At 43.2% G+C, this 21,168-nt stretch overlaps 2 pseudogenes; both read right to left on the bottom strand.

Annotated features, from left to right (window-relative positions):
* Positions 1 to 1,032: 1,032 nt before the first annotated feature.
* On the bottom strand, positions 1,033 to 1,200 carry LOC117352770 (annotated as a pseudogene).
* Positions 1,201 to 12,935: 11,735 nt separating this feature from the next.
* On the bottom strand, positions 12,936 to 13,105 carry LOC117352771 (annotated as a pseudogene).
* Positions 13,106 to 21,168: the final 8,063 nt, after the last annotated feature.

The following is a 21,168-nucleotide window of genomic DNA, read 5'->3' as shown; positions in this document are numbered from 1 at the left end:
GATGCATCACCGCCCCAGGTACCTCCTACCCTCGCTATGCTACTGGTTAAATCACCAACCTCTCTGATGCATATTTAACAATCTGTCTGTATTGTGACTGCAAATTTAAAAAAACATCAGTCAGACTATCTGATTATAAAAATAAGTCATGTCCATTTGTTCTGGATAAAAATTCATCCAATACTATACCATGTGACTCTTGTTCAAAAGGATAGGAAAAACATAATTTAGGAATGCATTTGCATAGCAACACCAAACAGCATATGCCTCTGACATGCATTTCCTCTCCACTGTACAATCGAGTGACAAATGCCCAACAGTGCCGCAATTATAGTCCTGATCACAATCTCTAGCAAAATGTCCTTCCCCACCACATCTCCTACAAGTCTTGGGCTGACCAACATAAAACACATGTCCCTGGCAGGCCACGATCTGGATCTGACATGGAATGTGAAACCAGTCCTTTGCCACTTGGTCATATCTCAATTGTACATGAAACTTTCTTGCCCCACTCTTTACTCCCATCTACATCTCGAACATCAAAACCATGAATGACTTGACAGTACTGTCGTAGCCATGTAGCCACATCCTCATAATGTACAACTTTGCTGTACATGATAACAGTCACCACCCTTCGCTCAGGTCGGGTCAAAGTAGTAAAAACAAAGTTTTTTAATACCTTGCTCTCTGTCATACTCCTCAACCTTGCCACAAAATGCTCCAACACTTGAAATGTTGTGAAGAGATAGTCCAGATGACGAGGTTCAAAACCAAGCTCTTTCTGCAGCAGCAAACAACTAAACAGCTGGTTGGGAAAGAAAAATTAAAAAACAAAACAAAACCAAAAACTTCTAGATGGGGGATAAGCACACGCCTGCTAGAAAAACAGGACGGAAAAGAACACGGTGGGGACTGAATGGAAAAGAAAAAGTGGTGCCCTGCCTGAGAAAAATAAGAAATGAGAGCAAAAAACAAAAACCACACACGCTAAAAAAACAGCTCTGTTTTTCAACTCTTCTCATATTCCATAGGCGGAAGTGCACCGCACCTGGAAGCACTGCAATACCAGGTCGATGCGTGGAGCGGACGAAGCAAGCTCCAATTCCGTCTCCCTGTCCCAAAAATCCATTTTATACAAGGTCCTCAGATAGAGAACATATCAGATATTAAACTGATAAGAACAGATACTCTAGAAAATTTTATTACCAACACCAATATACAACAACACAAAATAACACAAACATACACAAAACCAATACATAAAGGCCCCTCCAACAAACGAGCCCCAAAGCCCAACTCCTACCTCCCCCTAACCAAACCCCCTCCCCCAAATCCCCCTCTGCCAAACAGCAAACCAAACCCCCCCAACACTCAGCAAACCAATCGGCAAAGGGGATAGGAGAAGCCCCATGGAACCAAATCATTCCCAATCAGTTACCTAGTCCAAGCCTGCATCAAAGGCCAACGCCAAACAGCATATGCATCTGCCAGAGACTATTGATGTCCGTCACGCACCACATATGCAAGCAAAAGATGCCTCCCGAGCTGACAAATCATGGCTGTATCCATTGTAACCGATTTCCACAGCTTCAAGCACCGTGCCCTCCACAAGGCATCCTTCAAACAGTTAACACCGATCCAGAGACGGTGCTCTGACCTCCGAGAGGCAAACTGGCCAAACAGCACCCCTTCTGCTGACAACAAGACATCTGGATTCAATCCTCTTTTCCATGAGGCTGTCTTCCGCCACACATCCTGGGCTACACCACAGTGCCAAATGAGATGAGCAGGGGATTCCTCATCCCTACATCCTTCCCAAACGCACTCTGCCGTGTGAACCAATCTCCGTTTGTATAAAAATGCCCTTGTCAGGAGACACTCATGCACAGCATTCCAAGCAAGGTCCTTTTGCGCATTCAAAAGATAAGATGCATTGACCTTCTTCCACACCGTTCTGCAGGTATCCTCATTCAGTTTCCCAATTGGGGACAGTTTCAATTTACCTGTCAAAAGAGCCATTTCTATCCCATTCGCCGATAAGCCAGCCACAGGCAGATCCCGCAACTCATAGTGGCGAATCCAATCTTTAGCTACCTGATACACATAAGGGCAAGAATCTGCATGAGGAACATTATGCTGCCACTGAAGTCCCCACTGAAGACACACAAACCTCTGGAGGTACAACCTCGCAAAGAAGGTCCACAACCTGTCTTCTCGCCTAACCTCCACCGCCGCTCTCACACATACTGACACAAACATACTAAAAAATTTAAGTTCCAAATCAGGCACATTCCTCCCCCCCACTCCGGAGGGCTAAACAGCACCTCCCGTTTAAGTCACTCCATCTTCGCCCCCCAGACAAAACAAAACATCAAATGCTTCAGTACTCGAAGATACACCTTTCCAATAGAAAATACTGGTGCTATATGCTGCACAGTGGGCAACAGTTCATTCTTGACCACCAAGATTCGCCCTGACAAAGTCAACTTCCTGGATTGCCAAAGACGAATCTTGCCTTGTTGTCGCTCCACAGCCTGCTGCCAGTTCAGGCTAACCATATGTTTCCCAAAAAACAACCCCAAGACCTTGATCCCCTCTGTAACCACCCTCAAGCCCCAATTCACCAACCCACCCCTCCAATTCAGGTACAAACATTCACTCTTCCTCATATTTATTTTGGACGAAGAGGCCTTGGCAAATCTACTGCAATGCCACCCCATCCACTTCAAAGAATCGTTATCACGAAAAAAAATAGTAATGTCATCCATGTACAACATAATACGGGCCTCCAAAACCCCTCCCCCCGGAAGAGGCACACCCCATATCCGCTGCTCCTTCCGAATAGCAGCCGCAAAAGGCTCTATAGCCAAAACATAAAACAAGGGGGAAAGAGGACAGCCCTGCCTCACCCCCGTCTCAACCTCAAACTGCGTTGTGACAAACCCATCTACCAGAACCTGGCTATGATCTCCTAATAGTAAGGCCTTCACTCACCCGATAAAGGAACCTCCCAGCCCCATCTGTGCCATAACTGCCCAAAGGAAATACCGATTAACCCTATCATATGCCTTCTCTTGATCTAGAGAGACAACACAGACCGGCTGTGAGCGCTCCTCACAATACAGGAGAACATCCCTAACCAAGGCCTGGTTGTCCACTATGTGTCATCCTGGAATGCCACAAGTTTGAGCTGGCCCTACAAGCCTACCTACCACCCCCTGTAGACGAAAAAACAAACACTTAGCCAACAGTTTATAATCCGTGTTCAGAAGAGTAAGAGTACTTAATCCGAATCAAATGGCAACAAGCCTCACTCATAAATGACAATCTAAAACCGAGAGGTTTGAATACTACTGTAGAATGGGGTTCATTTTTCTAATGGTGTCAAGTCAATTTTTTATGATGTTAATGTTTTCATTTGATTTTTAATACTATTAAGCGTTAGGCTCTTTAAAAGTATATAAATAATTAATGAAGGTTTTTTTTAAAGCGCACGCGCGGCGTTCTTTCACTGCCAACGCCATTTTATTGCTTAAAGCCGACGCAAGTAGAGCTGCTCAGTAAGTAACCTCATTTTTATAGATTTATATATCTTTGGCGTTTTAGTGTCAAAACAATTTTTATTTGCATTGAAAAAGTGCCATACACAATGACAAAGCGGAAACAAAAACAATCCTCCCAAACCCCAAACCTCCCCCCCAAGCCCCCCCCTTCCACAACTATCCACAAAGAACAGAAAGAAAGAAAGAAAGAAGGGCCCGCAGGTCAAGCACAACCAACAACTAGAAAAGTGCCCGAGAATTTGGACTCTGATAATCCCCGGGCCTCATAAACAGCACGGCCCCCCCCATAGGCTCCTAGAGCCGAAAGTAACCCCTCCCAACCCCCCGGTTCCTCCCCCCACCAACATCCACTTCCAGAAGAGGAGAAATTAAAAAAAAAAAAAAAAAAAGAAGAAGAAATATACCACCCAACCTCAACAACAAACCCAAAGAGCTACGAACAGCGCAACTCATTCAAGAGCAGACTGCGCCCCCTGGGATGGAGGAGCTGTAGATAGGGATCCCAGAGTTGCAAATATCTCTGCCCCCCCCCCTTCCTAGAGCCCCTTGCATCTCTGGCTTCCCAACAGGCCAATTGATGCACATCACCCCTCCAAAGCCAAAACCCTGGAGGCTCAGGAGAAATCCAAAATTTCAAAATACCCTTCCGAGCCACCAAGGCTAGCTTCCGGCATAACAATTTACGCATTCCACCCAGCGACCCATAAGCCCCAGCCAAATCCAACACCAGCTGATCCGGTGTGCCCTCCAATGCTAAACCCAGCCCGGTACGCATAAACTGTAAAATCTCCTGCCAATAGGATTGTATGACCGGGCACCCCCAGAACATATGGCCAAAGGTCCCGTCTCCCGACCCACATTTAGTACACAGCTTAGACCCAGCACCCCCAAAATAATAATACTGCCGAGGCGTAAGATAAGCCCTAAAAACCACCTGATAGTAGCATTCCTGCAGGGGCGCACTACGGGTCAGGGTGGGAACATCCCCTATTTGCGCAACAATAACCCACTCCTGTAAAGACAGTTGCAAATCCTTTTCCCAGCCTCTACGATAAACACTCACATCCTTACATGCTTCCACCTTCCCCAAACCCTTATAAAGCATCGACACCGATAAAACCTCCTCATTATCAAATCCAAAAAATTCCCGCAGGCGGATCTTTGGCGTTTTAAAAATATTATAAGTTGAAACTTGGTTTTGTTCTTGTGTTTTATAGATTATATGTCTAATATCAGACCCCTGATGAAGCCGGTATCACGGTGAAACGGGTCCCGTAGGGCACAGGCACTTTAAAAGATAAGTTTACAAGCACAGGCACTTTATAAGAAAAGTTTACACACTGTTGCACTTTTCTCAAAAATTTTGCACACATAGTATAGAGCACGATGAAAGATACTACTAACCTGCTAAGACTGTTGGAACAATCATTATTGATTAGACAGTGCGGGTGTCTGAGAGCTCTATAACTTAAATAAGAGTACATTAAGTTAAAAAACTTTTTGATGTGCAAGCCGTAAGATATATGTCAAGTCTTTCTGGTTTGATTGTCATTTATGAGTGAGGCTTGTTGCTATTTGATTCGGATTGAGTACATTTACTACAATTAATATGGCGAATGAAGGTTGGAAATCTGTGTTCAGCTTTCCTTCAGATAAAGCAGGCAAACTATTAAATGTTGCCACACAATTTGACATAACACCTAGTATGGATGTTCATTCTTCAGCATGGACTGATTTGAACAAGTCCTACAAATCTATTATTAGCATGGAAATCAATAGCGATTTACTTATTGAATACTGCAAGAAAGAGAGAATTCTAAGAGGTCTGCGTATTTTAAAAGCACCTCAGATTTTTAAAGAAGATATTCATTTTTTGGAAACTTGGAACAAGATTTTAAATAAGTGTGCTCTCGATCTCATGCTTTTAATAATTGAAACCAGTAACAATGTGATTAATGAACAAAAGATTAAGCTAGATTCGGACATTGCAGATATGAAATCAAAAGTATCAGAAGTGGAATTTACAGATAATTTCAAATCCTTGAATGATGATATGGATAAGTTTTAAAGAAAATTTGAAGAAAAACATACTACGAAAATTGAAACGTGATGAATATGACTATTTAAACAATAAAGTATATCCATGGATGAACATCAATAACAACCAGGCTGTTAATCACACTGATTTATCTAGTTCTGAGATTTCTACTAATTCTACATCTAGCGGGGATGGACAGGCACGTTTTTTAAGAAGAGACCTAGGAACAAGACGGGGCCATCAGAGAAGCAGAAGAGGAAGTCAACGGATGAGACCCAACACGCGCTTCCAGACACAGAACAATCAGTGGTGATTAATTTATCACAACGTAGTTTGAATCCTATAGAGACTAAAGTATTAACGTATGGATTGTCTTTTGTGCCTTCTAAAAACTTTGATTTATTCCAATTCAATATTGACTTAGAAAAATTGATTAGAAAATTACAATTAAAGATTTATTTTTCATCACAAGTTACTCCTTATGATCGTACAGTAATAGCACCAAAGAGCACTTGGTCACCACTGATTCCTTTAGATCCTTTAGTTAAGGATATCGAAGTTTGGGGACAAACACAGTCTCACCATTTTGATAATTTAAGTAAAGAAGAACGTATAGCTGTAAAAAACTTGAAAGCAGATAAATCCATCACTATAAAGAAAGCTGATAAAGGTGGGGCCATAGTGCTGTTAGAAACAAGTAAATATAATGGTGAGATTGTAAGACAGCTAGACGAAGAAGGAGTTTATGAAAAATTAGTTTTGAATCCAACAAAGAGATTACAAAAACAAATATCAAGGTTAACAGATACAGGTTTAAAAGAAGGTTTTTTGACCAAGAGGGATCATAAGTTTTTAAATAAACAGTTCCCAATGACTCCAATCTTTTACGTATTACCTAAAATACATAAAGGTGATCCTCCTGGGAGACCCACAATGTCATCTAGGGGTTCTCTTTTTGAACCTCTTTCAAAATTTCTGGATGAATTCCTAAAGTATGAGGTCCCAAACATCAAGTCATACATTCAAGATTCGAGAGATCTGATAGTGAAATTACAAGAAATTCCTGGAGAAGAGCTTCCAGTCATATTAGTGACTTTAGATGTACGCTCACTCTACACATCTATACCACAAGATGATGCTTTACAATTATTAAAAAAGATTTTTGATAAAAGAGCCAGGCCACATACTATCCCCACAGAGTTTCTATACAGTTTGGTCTGTTTAACTATGAAAGAGAATTTTTTCATGTACAATAAACAGTATTTTAAACAGAAAAAAGGAGTAGCCATGGGAGCAGTTTTTGCTCCATCAGTAGCCAACTTGTTTATGGCAGATTTTGAATCATCTTGGATAGAAAATTCTCCATTCAGTACCAACATAAAGAGATGGTTTAGATTTTTAGACGACATATTGATGTTATGGAAGGGTACTGAGAAAGATCTAGAAAGTTTTTTATACTGGCTAAATAGTTGCGATACAAATATACAGTTTACAATAGAACATTCTTATACACAAATCAATTTTTTGGATGTGCTTATAACACAAGAGAATGACCATTTTGAATTTGATGTGTATACAAAACCTACCGACAGAAACACCTTCTTAAATTACCATAGTTGCCACCCGGTTAGTCTAAAGAATAATTTACCATTTTCGCAATTCTTGAGATTGAAACGTAATTGTTCAAACTCTAAGAGCTTCAATCATCGTGCGAAATCCCTTATGAAAAAACTGGAAGCTCGGGGTTATCCTAAAAGAATATTGAAAAAAGCTTTTAAAAGGGCTAAATATTACCAATGAGAATGGTTATTGGAGAAAAAGAATCAAAGTAATACTGATCACACTGAAGAAACAATGACATGTGTATTAAAATATTTAAAACAAGGCAACGAGGTGGCTAACATCTTAAAAACTAATTGGAAGATTATGAAAACTAATCCAATTTTTAAGGATATTGATTTGCGCATAGCGTTCTCCAGAGACAAGAATTTGAGAGACGAACTGTCTCCTGCAATGAACAAATTGGATTACAGAACTGAGAGTAAGACACTCCCTTTGGGTTTTTTCAAATGTGGAAAGTGCACCATTTGTTCAATAACAGTCAATATAAAAGAATTCAAGAATCATAAAGATAACAAAAACATATTCAATTAGACATTTTTTAACATGTACTATAGACTACATTATTTATGTAATCGTCTGCCCATGTAATAAGTGGGAAAATCAACACGTCCATTTAAAACAAGGATGATTGAACACAAATACAATTTAAAACATGAGAGGCTTAGTGCTCCTTTGGTGGATCATTGTTTACAAATGAAACATAAATTCAAAGATTTGAAGTGTTTCTGCATAGACAAAGAAATCACTATTGCTCGGGGAGAGGATAGACAAAGACGTCTTCTGCAAAGAGAATCACGCTGGATCTTTAAACTGGGAACTCTAAAACCGAGCGGTTTGAATACTACTGTAGAATGGGGTTCATTTTTCTAATGGTGTCAAGTCAATTTTTCATGATGTTAATGTTTTCATTTGATTTTTAATACTATTAAGCATTAGGCTCTTTAAAAGTATATAAATAATTAATGAAGGTTTTTTTAAAGCGTATGCGCGGCGTTCTTTCACTGCCAGCGCCATTTTGTTGCTTAAAGCCGACGCAAGTAGAGATGCTCAGTAAGTAACCTCATTTTTATAGATTTATATATCTTTGGCATTTTAATAATATTATAAGTTGAAACTTGGTTTTGTTCTTATGTTTTATAGATTATATGCTTAATATCAGACCCCTGATGAAGCCGGAATCACGGTGAAACGGGTCCCGTAGGGCACAGGCACTTTCAAAGATAAGTTTACAAGCACAGGCACTTTATAAGAAAAGTTTACACACTGTTGCACTTTTTTCAAAAATTTTGCACACATAGTATAGAGCTCGATGAAAGATACTACTAACCTGCTAAGATTGTTGGAACAATCATTATTGATTAGACAGTGCGGGTGTCTGAGAGCTCTATAACTTAAATAACAGTACATTAAAGTTAAAAAACTTTTTGATGTGCAAGCCGTAAGATATATGTCAAGTCTTTCTGGTTTGATTGTCAGAAGAGTAAGAGGCCAGAACTCTCTATAAAACTCCAAAGGCAGGCCATCCAAATCTGGAACTTTTCCTCCATTCAAGGTTTGCATCGCCTGGTCAAATTCCCCCTCCTCCAACACCCGTCCCAAATGCACACCATCCACCTGCCGGAGCTCCCCATCCAAATACCCCAAATACTCCTGAGCCACCCCCATCTCCCAATCCCTATGCGCATACAGATTAGAAAAAAACGCAATGCAATTGTCTGAAGTTTCAAGTTTATTTATATTTAATGTATCGCCTATTTTAAATTACTAGGCGATGTACAATACAACTAAACGTATAATTAAAACATGGGTAGTAATGTATAAATTAACTTATGTTGTACTTTTAAAAACAAAAATTAACATACAATAATACATACATGATTAAAAAAAAATATATATATATTAGTTTAGGACAAAAACAAAACAAAACAAAAAAAACATACAAGTTCCCCCCTCCCCCATGTTCCACCCCCTTATCATCCAACAATCCAGAAATGAGAGTTGTTCTCTCCCTCGCTTTTCTGGTGAAGATATCATACTGGAAATTTTTCGACTGCGGAGACATTTAAATGCTGCTGGAATGAATCCCAAAGAAACAAAGGCATGGACAGTTTTGCAATTTCTAGAATTTATTATGAAATGGGATTTTTATGAATCTGTACCAAACTTATCCTTATGTTTAAGACTTTTCCTAACTATTTGTGTATCTGTTGCTTCACGTGAAAGAAACTTTTCAAAATTAAAATTAATAAAAAGTGTTCTTCGATCAACTATGAGCAATGATAGATTGATGAATTTACCTATACTGTCCATTGAATATGAATATGCAAAGAAGATCAATTTTGATGAAATCATTGACAAATTTGCTGAAGCTAAGACTTGAAAACAGAAACTGAAATGCAACACATTACTGTTAAAGACTAATATGAACGTAATGGTTTTCCCGGTATTTTTCAAAAAAAAATACATGGATTAAAAAGTATTAATCCTATTACATTATCCCTTTTTTTTGTACAAACCAAAACCAGAATCCATAGAAAATCTGACAAATGGTTCGACAATGAACTACTCCTACTAAAAAGACAATACAGACAATTAGAAAGAAAATGGAAGAAAAACAGTCAAGATTCCACAACCATGATAAAACAACTACAAACAATACAAAACACAGCCCTAAGACTGGTCTACTCACTGAATAAATTCGACCACATCACAGAGATATACCACAACTCACATTGGCTCCCAATACAAGCGAGAATACACATAAATTTTCCTGCCTACTATTTAAAGCAATAAATGGAGACAGCCCAGCCTATTGGAACAATTGACTAATTAAATCCACCTCAACTAGACATAGGAGAACTCACACACCATTCACACACCCTCCAACCAAAAGCGTCAAAAGAAAAAAACTGTTCGACAACCTCATAGCCATTCGAGCTGCAACTCTTGACCTCCAACTCTACAACCTATTGACTTCGACCACAGACTACAAAACTTTCAAAAAATAAAAACACTTCTATTCAAAACACACATAAAACCGAACACAATCAGAACTGTCCCAAGCATCACCTGCAACTACTCCATATGTACTTCTAATGTCATGACAATTTAGACATAATTTATGTTATGTTATGTTTGGAATAATGGTTACATATCTGAGGTTCAATAAAAGAAAATTTTCACTGCCTGTTTCTATTCTGACCATTTATTCCGTTTCATGGTTATTGCAAAAAAAATATTTTTACATGGGGGGGTGTCAAAAAATGATGGGCCATGGGTGCCACATACCCGCATTGAGGCGGAGGAAGATATCTTCTTTTTCAAGGGTCCCAAGACAACAAGAGGGCATCCGTGGAAAATCAGGGGCGGGAAACTACGAGGTGACACCAGGAAATTATTTTTCACTGAAAGAGTGGTTGATCGCTGGAATAGTCTTCCACTACAGGTGATTGAGGCCAGCAACGTGCCTGATTTTAAGGCCAAATGGGATCGGCACATGGGATATATTCACAGGGCAAACATAGGGGAGGGACATTAGGGTGGGCAGATTAGATGGGCCATGGCCCTTATCTGCCATCTATTTCTATGTTTCTATGTTACCCTAGGTACGCCACTGCACACCCATTCCAGACAGAGCCTGAAATTGACAAACTGCAGTAGGTTCCAAAAAAGGCCTGTTTAGAACTATCAGTAACAACCAGGGGTCCCTCTTCCACCTCCTTCCGCTTATGACAAGCAGCAGAATCCATTAGGGAAACCCCAGAGTCCTCCTGCGAGTCTGCCCCACTCCCACTGTCAGGTGTCCCAATGTTTATCGATCAATCAGATGGTATCTCCAGAAGCTCCTGCAAGGGATCAACAACACTATGTTGCTCCCCCCTCAGGACGTTCCTGCACAGGATGCATACCACCCGTCTGATCCAACTGCACAACTTCCCCATTCCCAACCTCCTGACCAAAAAATGCCACGCTACTTGTGGCCACCACTGAGTCCTCTCCATTCAACGCACTGGACACTGATTGACCAGGCTGCGGCAAGGCCACGCCAATCACTGCCCCATCTCCAGGAGCAGCCGAGAGCTGTGCCTCCCCTTCTTCAAACATAGCATCAACGGGATCCTTCATAGGACTCTTCCAGGCTGGCTCCCTACTCTGCCTGGCCCGATTAGCATAGGAATAAGGGCAATTTTTAAAGACATGCCCAATTTCCCTACACAAATTACATTTCGTCTCCACTGTACAATCGAGCGATGAATGCTCAATATTACCGCAATTACCACAATAGTCCTGATCACAATCTCTAGCAAAATGTCCTTCCCCACCACACCTCCTACAAGTCTTGGGCTGGCCAACATAAAACACGTGTTTCTGGCAGGCACCAATCTGGATCCGACATGGAATATGAAACCTGTCCTTCGCCTCTTGGTCATACCGTAATTACTTTCGTGCCCTACTCTTTACTCCATCTTCATTTCAGACATCAGAACCATGAATAACTTGACAATACTGGCGCAGCCAAGTAACCACATCCTCATAACGCACAAGTTCACTATACATGATAACAGTCACCACCTTTGCTCAGGGCGAGTCAAAAGTGTAAAAACAGTTTTTCAACACCTTGCTCTCTGTCAGACTTCTCAACCTCACCACACAATTCTCCAACGCTTGAAATGTGGTGAAGACAACTTCAAACTTCTTTCCGCCAGAAAAAGCAAAAAGATAGTCCAGATGACGAGGTTCAAACCCAAGCTCTTTCTGCAGCACCAAACGACTGAACAACCACCACTCCATGGTCAAATCTCCTCTCATCTCAAAGCACGCAGCATTCCGGCGCATCCGATTGACCGCCATAACACCCTCCGCTCCAGATAGGGACGACCACCACTGCACAATCCTCCATTCGAACCAGCTAACCAAGCATACTGGGGATTAGGCCGAAGCCAGCATTCCTCCCCCCATGGGTCACTTGATCTTAGTCAAAAGGCTGAGAAGCGATGGCAGGGCTTCTTGCTCTGCCGATCTGCTCTCCTCCCTCTCCTTGGCTGCTCGGGGTGAAAAGCCAGTAGTCCAGAGTGGCGGCGGCATCACAGGTAGATTGAGCTGGCACCGCTGGGCCCATTTTTAGAGCGACGACTGAACAAAAAGAAAGACCTTCCCGAGTGGGCCTACACCTTAGCGACGTTTGCGAGAGAAACTCTGCAGCCGGGCCTCATCTGCATGAGAAAGCCTCCGTGGCCTAGGGGCAACACCATAGCACCTCCGAAGGCCCTGGAGAGAAGCGGAAACTGCCACAGCGAGGGAGATGGGAGGTGGACAAGTGATGCTTTTTTTCCACCCTCCTAAGCCAGCTTTAAAAAAGAAAAGAAAAATATTTGCTCACATCTGCCTGCTACGGGTAGAAAAAGTGTGCAAAATTGTGCCAAGCAGATGGACCCAGAGGTCCTGGGTTCGAATCCCAGCTAGTTGGGAATTAAAGATTAAAAAAAAAACAACCCAAAATCAAAAACTTCTAGATGGGGGATAAGCACACGCCTGCTAGAAAAACAGGAGAGAAAAGAACACGGCGGGGACTGAACGAAAAAGAAGAAAGAATATGAAAAGAAAATGTGGTGCCCTGCCTGAGAAAAATAAGAAATGAGAGCAGAAAACAAAAACCGCACATGCTAGAAAACAGCTCTGTTTGTTTTTCAACTCTTCCTATCTTCCACAGGCAGAAGTGCACCATACCTGGAAGCACTGCAATACCAGATCAATGCGTGGAGCAGATGAAGCAAACTCCAATTCCATCTCCCTGTCCCAAAAATCCATTTTATATAAGGTCCCCGGATAGAGAACATACCAGATATTAAACTGATAAGAACAGATACTTTCTAGAAAAGTTTATTGCCAACACCAATATACAGAAATACAAAAAAAACATCCCAAGCCAATATAAAATCAATGCACACTAACCCCACTAACAAACAATCCCGAAATCCTCTGTCAAACAGCTAAGCCTAACCCCACCCTAGTACTCAGCAAACCAATCGGCAAAGGGGATAGGAGAAGCCCCATGGAACCACAATCATTCCCAGTCAATTAGCTAGTCCACGCCTGCAGTAAAGGCCAACGCCAAACAGCATATGCTGCTGCCATAGAGAAGCTTTGTCCTTCACGCACCACATATGCAAGCAGAAGACGTCTCCCGAGCTGACAAATCATGGCAGTATCCATTGTATCCACAGCTTCAGGCACCGCGCCCTCCACAAGGCATCCTTCAAACAGTTAACACCAATCCAGAGACTTTGCTCTGACCTCCGAGAGGCAAATTGGCCCCACAGCACCCCTTCTGCTGACAACACGACATCTGGATTCAATGCTCTTCTCCATGAAGCTGTCTTCTGCCACACATCTTGTGCAACACCACAGTGCCAAAAGAGATGAGCAGGGACTCCTCATCCCCACATCCTTCCCTTACACACTCCATCATGGGAACCAATCTCCGCTTGAATAAAAATGTCCTTGTCAATAGACACGCATGAACAGCATTCCAGGCAAGGTCCTTTTGCTCATTCAAAAGGTATTTTGCATTGACCTTCTTCCACACCTTTCTGAAAGCAGCCTCATTCAATTTCCTAATCGGGGACAATTTCAATTTACCTGTCAAAAGAGCCATTTCTATCCCCTTCGCCGATAAGCCAGCCAAAGGCAGATCCCCCAAAGCAAATCTACCTGATACACATAAGGGCAAGAATCTGCATGCGGAACAGTATGCTGCCACTGTAGTCCCCACTGAAGACACCCAAACCTCTGGAGGTACAACCTCGCAAAGAAGGTCCACAACCTGTCCTCACGCTTACCCTTCATCGCCGCTCTCACACATACAGACACAAACATACCCATGAATTTAAATTCCAAATCAGGCACACCCCTCCCCACCCACTCCGGAGGGCTACACATCACCTCCCGTTTAAGGCGCTCCATCATCGCCCCCCAGACAAAACAAAACATCAAACGCTTCAACACTCGAAGATATACCTTTCCAATAGGAAAAACTGGGGCTATATGCTGCACAGAAGGCAACAGCTCATTCTTGACAACCAAGATGCGCCCTGACAAAGTCAACTTCCTGGACTGCCATAATCGAATCTTGCCTTGTAGGCGCTCCACAGCCTGCTGCCAATTCAGGCTAATCATAGATTTCCAAAAAAACAACCCCAAGACCCGAATCCCCTCTGGAACCACCCTCAAGCCCCAATCCACCAACCCACTCCTCCAGTTCAAGTAAAAACACTCACTCTTCCCCATATTTATCTTGGACGAGGAAGCCTTGGCAAATCTACTGCAATACCACCCCATCCACTTCAAAAAATCATTATCACGGCAAAAATAGTAATATCATCCATATATAACATAATACGGGCCTCCAAACCCCCTCCCCCCGGAAGAGGTACTCCCCGTATCCGCCGCTTCTTCCGAATAGCAGCTGCAAATGGCTCTATAGCCAATACATACAACAAGGGGGAAAGAGGACAACCCTGCCTCACCCCCGACTCAACCCCAAACTGCGCTGAGACAAACCCATTCACCAAAATCTGACTATGAACTCCTAACAGTAAGGTCTTCATCCACCCAATAAAGGAATGGCCCAACCATACTGCCCAAAGAAAATCCCTATTAACCCTATCATATGCCTTCTCCTGGTCAAGAGACACAACACAGACCGGCTGCGAGCGTTCCTCACAATACAGGAGAACATCCCTAACCAAGGCCTGGTTGTCCAATATCTGACAGCCTGGAATACCACAAATCTGAGCTGGCCCTACAAGCCTACCCACCACCCCCTGAGGGCGAAAAAACAAACACTTAGCCAGTAGCTTATAATCCGTGTTCAGAAGGGTAATTGGGCGCCAGTTTTCCATTCTCCACAAATCACCCTTCTTTTTAATCAACACAATTAAACCCTTCTTGAAAGAGGGCGGTAACTGCCCACCAGCCAAGCTCTCCCTAAACACAGCCAACAACACCCCTCGCAAAAGAGGCCAAAACTCCCTATAAAACTCCACTGGCAGACCATCCAAACCAGGGACTTTACCTCCATTCAAGGATTGCAACGCTCGGTCAAATTCCTCCTCCTCCAACTCCCTTCCCAAGTGCTCACCCTCCTCCTGCCGAAGCTCCCCATCCAAATACCCCAAATACTCCTGAGCCACCCCCATCTCCCAATCCCTACACGCATACAGATTAGAAAAAAACCGCAACGCAATTGTCTGAAGTTCCCCCCTCCCCCATTGTTCCACCCCCTTATCATCCAACAATCCAGAAACAAGAGATGTTCTCTCCCTCACCTTACGAAAAAAATATAGAGTGCATCGTTCGTGCTCCTCAATATACTGCACCCGAGCCCTGAACATCACAGACACCTCTCCTCATACCTGTCCCTCAACCGTTGTTTAACCTCCCCAACTTCTTTCTGCACCCCAATCCTGCCGCCATTAACCCATATAACTGTTGCAAAGTGGCTTCATCCTTTTCCATCGCCCTCCTTTCCCTCCAAACCTTCAATCTACTTTGACGCTGAAAAAAAACCCCTGATTTCAACTTCACATCCTCCCACCAGTCCCCTAAAGTAGGAAAAAGGTCCTGCAGGGTACACCAGTCCCGAAACCGCCGCTCATACTGATCCCACACCCTCTTATCTTTCAATATACTCACATTCAGTTTCCACCACCTCTACCAACCTCGTCCAAATCCACAGTCAACAACTGATGATCAGAAAACTACACCGGTGTCAGCCCTGCCCGTTTAGGCCGTACTAAAGGAGACACAAACACATAATCGATCCTTGACCCCACACCCCTACCTTCACTAAACCACGTGAAGCCTGGAGCCGAGGGACAGAGGTGTTTAAACACGTCCACTAACCCCACATCCCCTACAAGATCCTGCAACTTTTGTGAACTACTATCCAGTCCCCCCAGTGCCCAGAATACCCCCTCTTCTTTAGCCAGCACTGCATTAAAATCCCCAGCCATCACCACCACCCTGTGCGTAAGCAACAACTGTTCAATCCTCTCAAAAACTTCCAACCGGTCATGCACACTAGTAGGGCCATAGACGGTCAGCAATCTCACCGCTGTAGTCCTCCAACTTCCATCCACACACAAGACCCTCCCCTTCACACACTCAAATGTTCTTTCCACAACAAACTGTCGATTGTGTCACTATCCCCACTCCAGAACACTTGGTACCATTATCCCCAGACCACACAGACAATCCCTGACCCCATCTGGCCACCATCTCTTGGTCCATAACAGAGGCCAGGAGCCCAAACTCCTGCAAGAAACAAAGATCACACCCTGTATCCTGCAAATATTGCAGCACCTTCCCACATCTATTTTTATCTTTAATACTTATAACATTCAAAGAACAGTCTTGAAGTATCAAAGAAAGAAAACCAACCTCACCACACTCATAAAACTACCAGCCCTCATTTCTTCTTTTTCTTAACCCTTTCCCTCCCTTCCACATCCATTCCAGTCAGGGCCTGAAATTGACACGCAGCAGTAGGTTCCAAAAAGGCCTGTTTAGAATTATCAGAAATGACTTGAGGTCCCTCATCCACCTCCTTCCGCTTATGACAAGCAGAAGAATCCATCGGGGAAACCCCAAAATTCTCCTGCGAGTCAGCCCTACTCCCACTGTCAGGCGTCCCAATGTCTATCGACTAATCTGATGGTATCTCCAGCAGCTCCTGTAACGGATCACCAACACTATGTTGGCTCTCCTCAGGAGGGTCCTGCACAGGCAGCATACCACCCGTCTGATCCAACTGCACCACTACCCCATTCCCCTCCCCCTCCTCCCGACCCACCACCACCACACTACTTGTGGTCACTACCATCTCCTCTCCATTCAACGCACAAGACCCAGCTTGCACCGGCTGCTGCAAGGCCACGCCAATCACCACCCTCTCTCCAGGAGCAGCTGAGAGCTGTGTCTCCCCTTCTTTAAGCACTGAATCAACAGAATCCTTCAAAGGGCTCTTCCAGGGCGGCTCCCTACTCTGCCTAGCCCGATTAGCATAGGAATACAGGCAATTTTTAAAGACATGCCCAATTTCCCTACACAAATTACATTTCCTCTCCAATGTACAATCGAGCAATGAATGCCCAACAGTACCGCAATTACCACAATAGTCCTGGTCACAGTCTCTAGCAAAATGTCCTTCTCCACCACACCACTCCTCCACCTTGGGCTGGCCAACATAAAACACATGTCCCTGACAGACACCAATTTGGATCCGACACGAAATATGAAACCAGTCCTTTGCTTCCTGATCATACCGTAATTGCACTTGGAACTTTCTTGCCCCACTCTTTATTCCATCTTGTGATGTGCAAGGTGTGCCTGCTAGGACTGTCCCTAGCATAAAGCCCATTGCCAGAGCAGATGGTTTACAAGCTGTTCAGCTAAATCCCCAAGGTAACCTTTTGCCTGCCATTACTCCTGGGTCCAGCAGAGGGAGTGCTAGTGCCAAACTGCAGGTTTCCCTTCCCCCACTTAGTCAGGGAAGGAAAATCAGGATATCCGGCACACCCGAGCGTTTGGGGCATGGTCCCCAACTGCTAAACCTTAGGTCTGCTTGGCTAGAGGGGGAGAAGGAGAGCTGGAGGCAAGCGAAGCAGTCGCAAGGCTCAGGGCTGGGAGCTCTGCCTAGCTGTTCAGTTCCTGAATCCATGGAACTGGTTGAGGCTGGAGAAGAATCACCGTTAGGCCCTTTGGAAGAAGTCCAGGGTATGGAACTGGATTTGGAGCCGGAGCCAGTGACAGTGGCAAGTGTTTAAAGCCTCTAAACTGTGGATTATAAATATCCGGGTGGTTGCTGAATGGACTATTTTTGTTTGCATTGCAACTGTTTTGTTTCACTGTGAATTACAAGTGTCCAGGTTTTCCTGGAAGGCTTATTGTTTGAGCAGGTCAGACTGTTTTTGTAGTCAAGGTGTGTGGGGTTAGCCTCATGTTATATGTGGTGGGATAGCGGGCCAATATTTGGCAAAACTTCATCACGTGATGCACACCACCTTGCCCAGCACATCAGATGCTGGAAGAAATCAGTGCCGTAGCACTGGTCTAAGATAAGTCTGCTTAGGAGGAAAATAAGGACTTGCGCTGCACCTATTTCCTTTTTCCTGCACACTTTACTGTGTGGAATTCTGTCTTAACAGAAAAGAACTCCTTTTGGACGTGGAGAGTTCAGGATAAAGATTTTGGAGTTTGTTTTCCTCTTTTCTGTTTTGGCTGTGGTTTTTGGGGTTTTTTTTGTTTTTTTTTGGAACTCTCTGGTGGGAGAGATTATAAGCCTAATGAATTTGCCTCTTTTGAACTTTACAAGACTTTCCTATTAATGGTCATTTCCAAGTTTAGTTTGTGATAACTTTGTTTTGAGAACTGATATTCCAGCTGGAGAGTGAAGCAACTATTTTGTTTTTGAATATTTCACATTAAATCCAGTCCAGATTTTGGTTTTCTTACCTGTTTGCAGTGTGTTTTTCCTTTTTGTGCTAATTCGGACTTATTTATCCTTGTGTCGCCAGCCGCAGCACACAAGAGCCAAAATTTCTGTGTCCCAGCGGCTCGGGACCCATTGCCCTGACCCCGCTGGTGACAATCTTCATCTCGGACATCAGAACCATGAATAACTTGACAGAACTGTCGCAGCCAGGTAGCCACATCGTCATAACGCACAAGTTCACTATACATGAGAACAGTCACCACCCTTTGCTCAGGGCGAGTTAAAGGCATAAAAACAAAGTTCTTCAATACCTTTCTCTCTGGCTTACTCCTAAACCTTGCCACACAAGTCTTGAAATATTGTGAAGACAACTTCAAACTTCTTTCCACCAGGAAAAGAAAAAAGATAATCCAGCTGACGAGGTTCAAACCCAAGCTCCTTCTGCAGCACCAAACGACTGAACAACAACCGCTCCATGGTCAAATCTCCTCTCATCTCAAAGCACGCAGCATTCCGGCGCATCCGATTGACCGCCATAACCCCCTCCGCTCCAGATAGGAACAACCACTACGACACGATCCTCTTCTCGAACCAGCTAAGCAAGCAAGCAAGCATACTGGGGGTTAAGCAGAAGCCAGTACATGATAACACCAAAGTATTTTAATGTTGCATAGCTGGCTCTTCAGGGGAAGCTCTATGTTCATGCTAACCTAAAATATTGCTCATTACTTGATAGAGTATGTTCATGTGAGGAGTGTTTGGGTACAGTTGAGATTATGGATCATTTTCTCTGTCATTGTCCCTTTAATGTAGCAGTGAGTAAATTGTTCCAGCACTTGGGTTTTGCTTTGCAGTTCTTTGCTAAGCTTTCCTATGGAGATTGGTTCTAAGGAGCTCCATTATGCTCCCCAACCCTGGATCCACACAAACCTTCTTCAGGACCACGTCTGGAGGGTCACTGCTCACATCAGTCTATGTGCAGTGCCCTCCAGACACATCTTCGAGCTCAACGCTTTTCGAAACCCGGGGCAAACTGCCGGGTTTTGAAAAGCCATCTGGATGCCTGGACAGACCTCTAAAAAGAGATGTCTGGGTAAATCTGGACATCTGGTAACCCTAGTTCATGGGGACACCTTTTTCTTATTTTTTTCATTTTGAAATATTTTTTTTATGGATAGCACATTGCTAAATTTCTCAGCGACAGTAGATTTTGCAACCCCAGAGACAATGGCATGGGATATTGTTCAAGCTTTATGTGAAGCTTTATGCCTGTTAAGGGCTTCAAAAGGTGTAGCCAGTGTACCTGGGTGATTTCACTCACTGACCTGCACCGTTGGTGTATTAAGTGCTTGGGACCTGAACATTGTCCTGAATCCTGCCTGCGCTGTGCCACCCTTCAAAAAAAGAGCTCTCCGGAGCTGTCCAGATCCAGCAGCTCTTTGGTTCCATGGTTCTGCAGAAAAGGCCTCGACCTCAGTGGCGGCCTCGTCGGCCAAGTCCTCGACTCGAGCAAGTCGCCCTTTTCCGTGAAGGCCTCATCTGCTGTGCCTCCTAAGGTCTCGTCCTCAGGCAATTCTGCTCTTCCCTACTAGTGTAACCAGGATTAAAAGTTTAGAAGTTACCTGAGTGAGAAAAACAGGGTTTAAACGTTTTTTAAAGTAAAGAAAATCTGGAATGTAAGACCTGTGGGTTTTTTGCTATTTTGAGAAGTTTGGTTTGTGTATTTTTTTATATTGGTGAAGTTTTGGTATTCTGTTGCTGATTTCCTGCTCAGGTTTGCTGTCCTAGTGCAGAGATCAGCATCAGCTGCTTGAACATTCTAACTGTCAGATTTGAAATTTGGGAGGGTGCCTTTGTTCGGGATAGAGGTTTTTTGTCTGCTCCTGGTGATGAGGTGAATTTGAGTAAGATATGAGATTCTTGATGAAATTTGGGATTTAGTTGATTGATACTGGTAATGAAGTTTAAGGTGTGTTAAGGATTTTTGGCTGAAGTGAAATTTTGGGATTTGCCTGAGAAATTATTTATTCTGTGTCAGCTGCTGGTGAAAAGGATTTTTGGCTGAAGTGAAATTTTGGGATTTGCCTGAGAAATTATTTATTCTGTGTCAGCTGCTGGTGGTGGAAGGAGTTCTGGCTTGATTTGTGATTTATCTGAGAGTTTATCATTTTGTGTAAATAGTGATTACAGATGTGCTGTTTCATATATGATTATTGTATGGGATTATAGGTATTTATGGGAGGGAAATAGTATAGGAAATTCCAATTATCTGTTCTTTTCATAGCATGGAATATTTTAGGTATCTGTGGGATTTTATCAATTTAATTTTTCTTAATCATGTTTGAATAGAGTGAGTGCTGGTGCATAGTTGGAATACAAGGAGCTTGAGCATTGGGCCCATACCCGTCGTTGGTCTTGAGCTTCCCACTCTTATAGGATATAAGGGAGCT

This window comes from Geotrypetes seraphini, chromosome 1 (assembly GCF_902459505.1).
Source record: "Geotrypetes seraphini chromosome 1, aGeoSer1.1, whole genome shotgun sequence".
In the NCBI taxonomy this organism is placed as follows: domain Eukaryota; kingdom Metazoa; phylum Chordata; class Amphibia; order Gymnophiona; family Dermophiidae; genus Geotrypetes; species Geotrypetes seraphini.
This window is presented reverse-complemented; position numbering and strand designations above follow the sequence as displayed.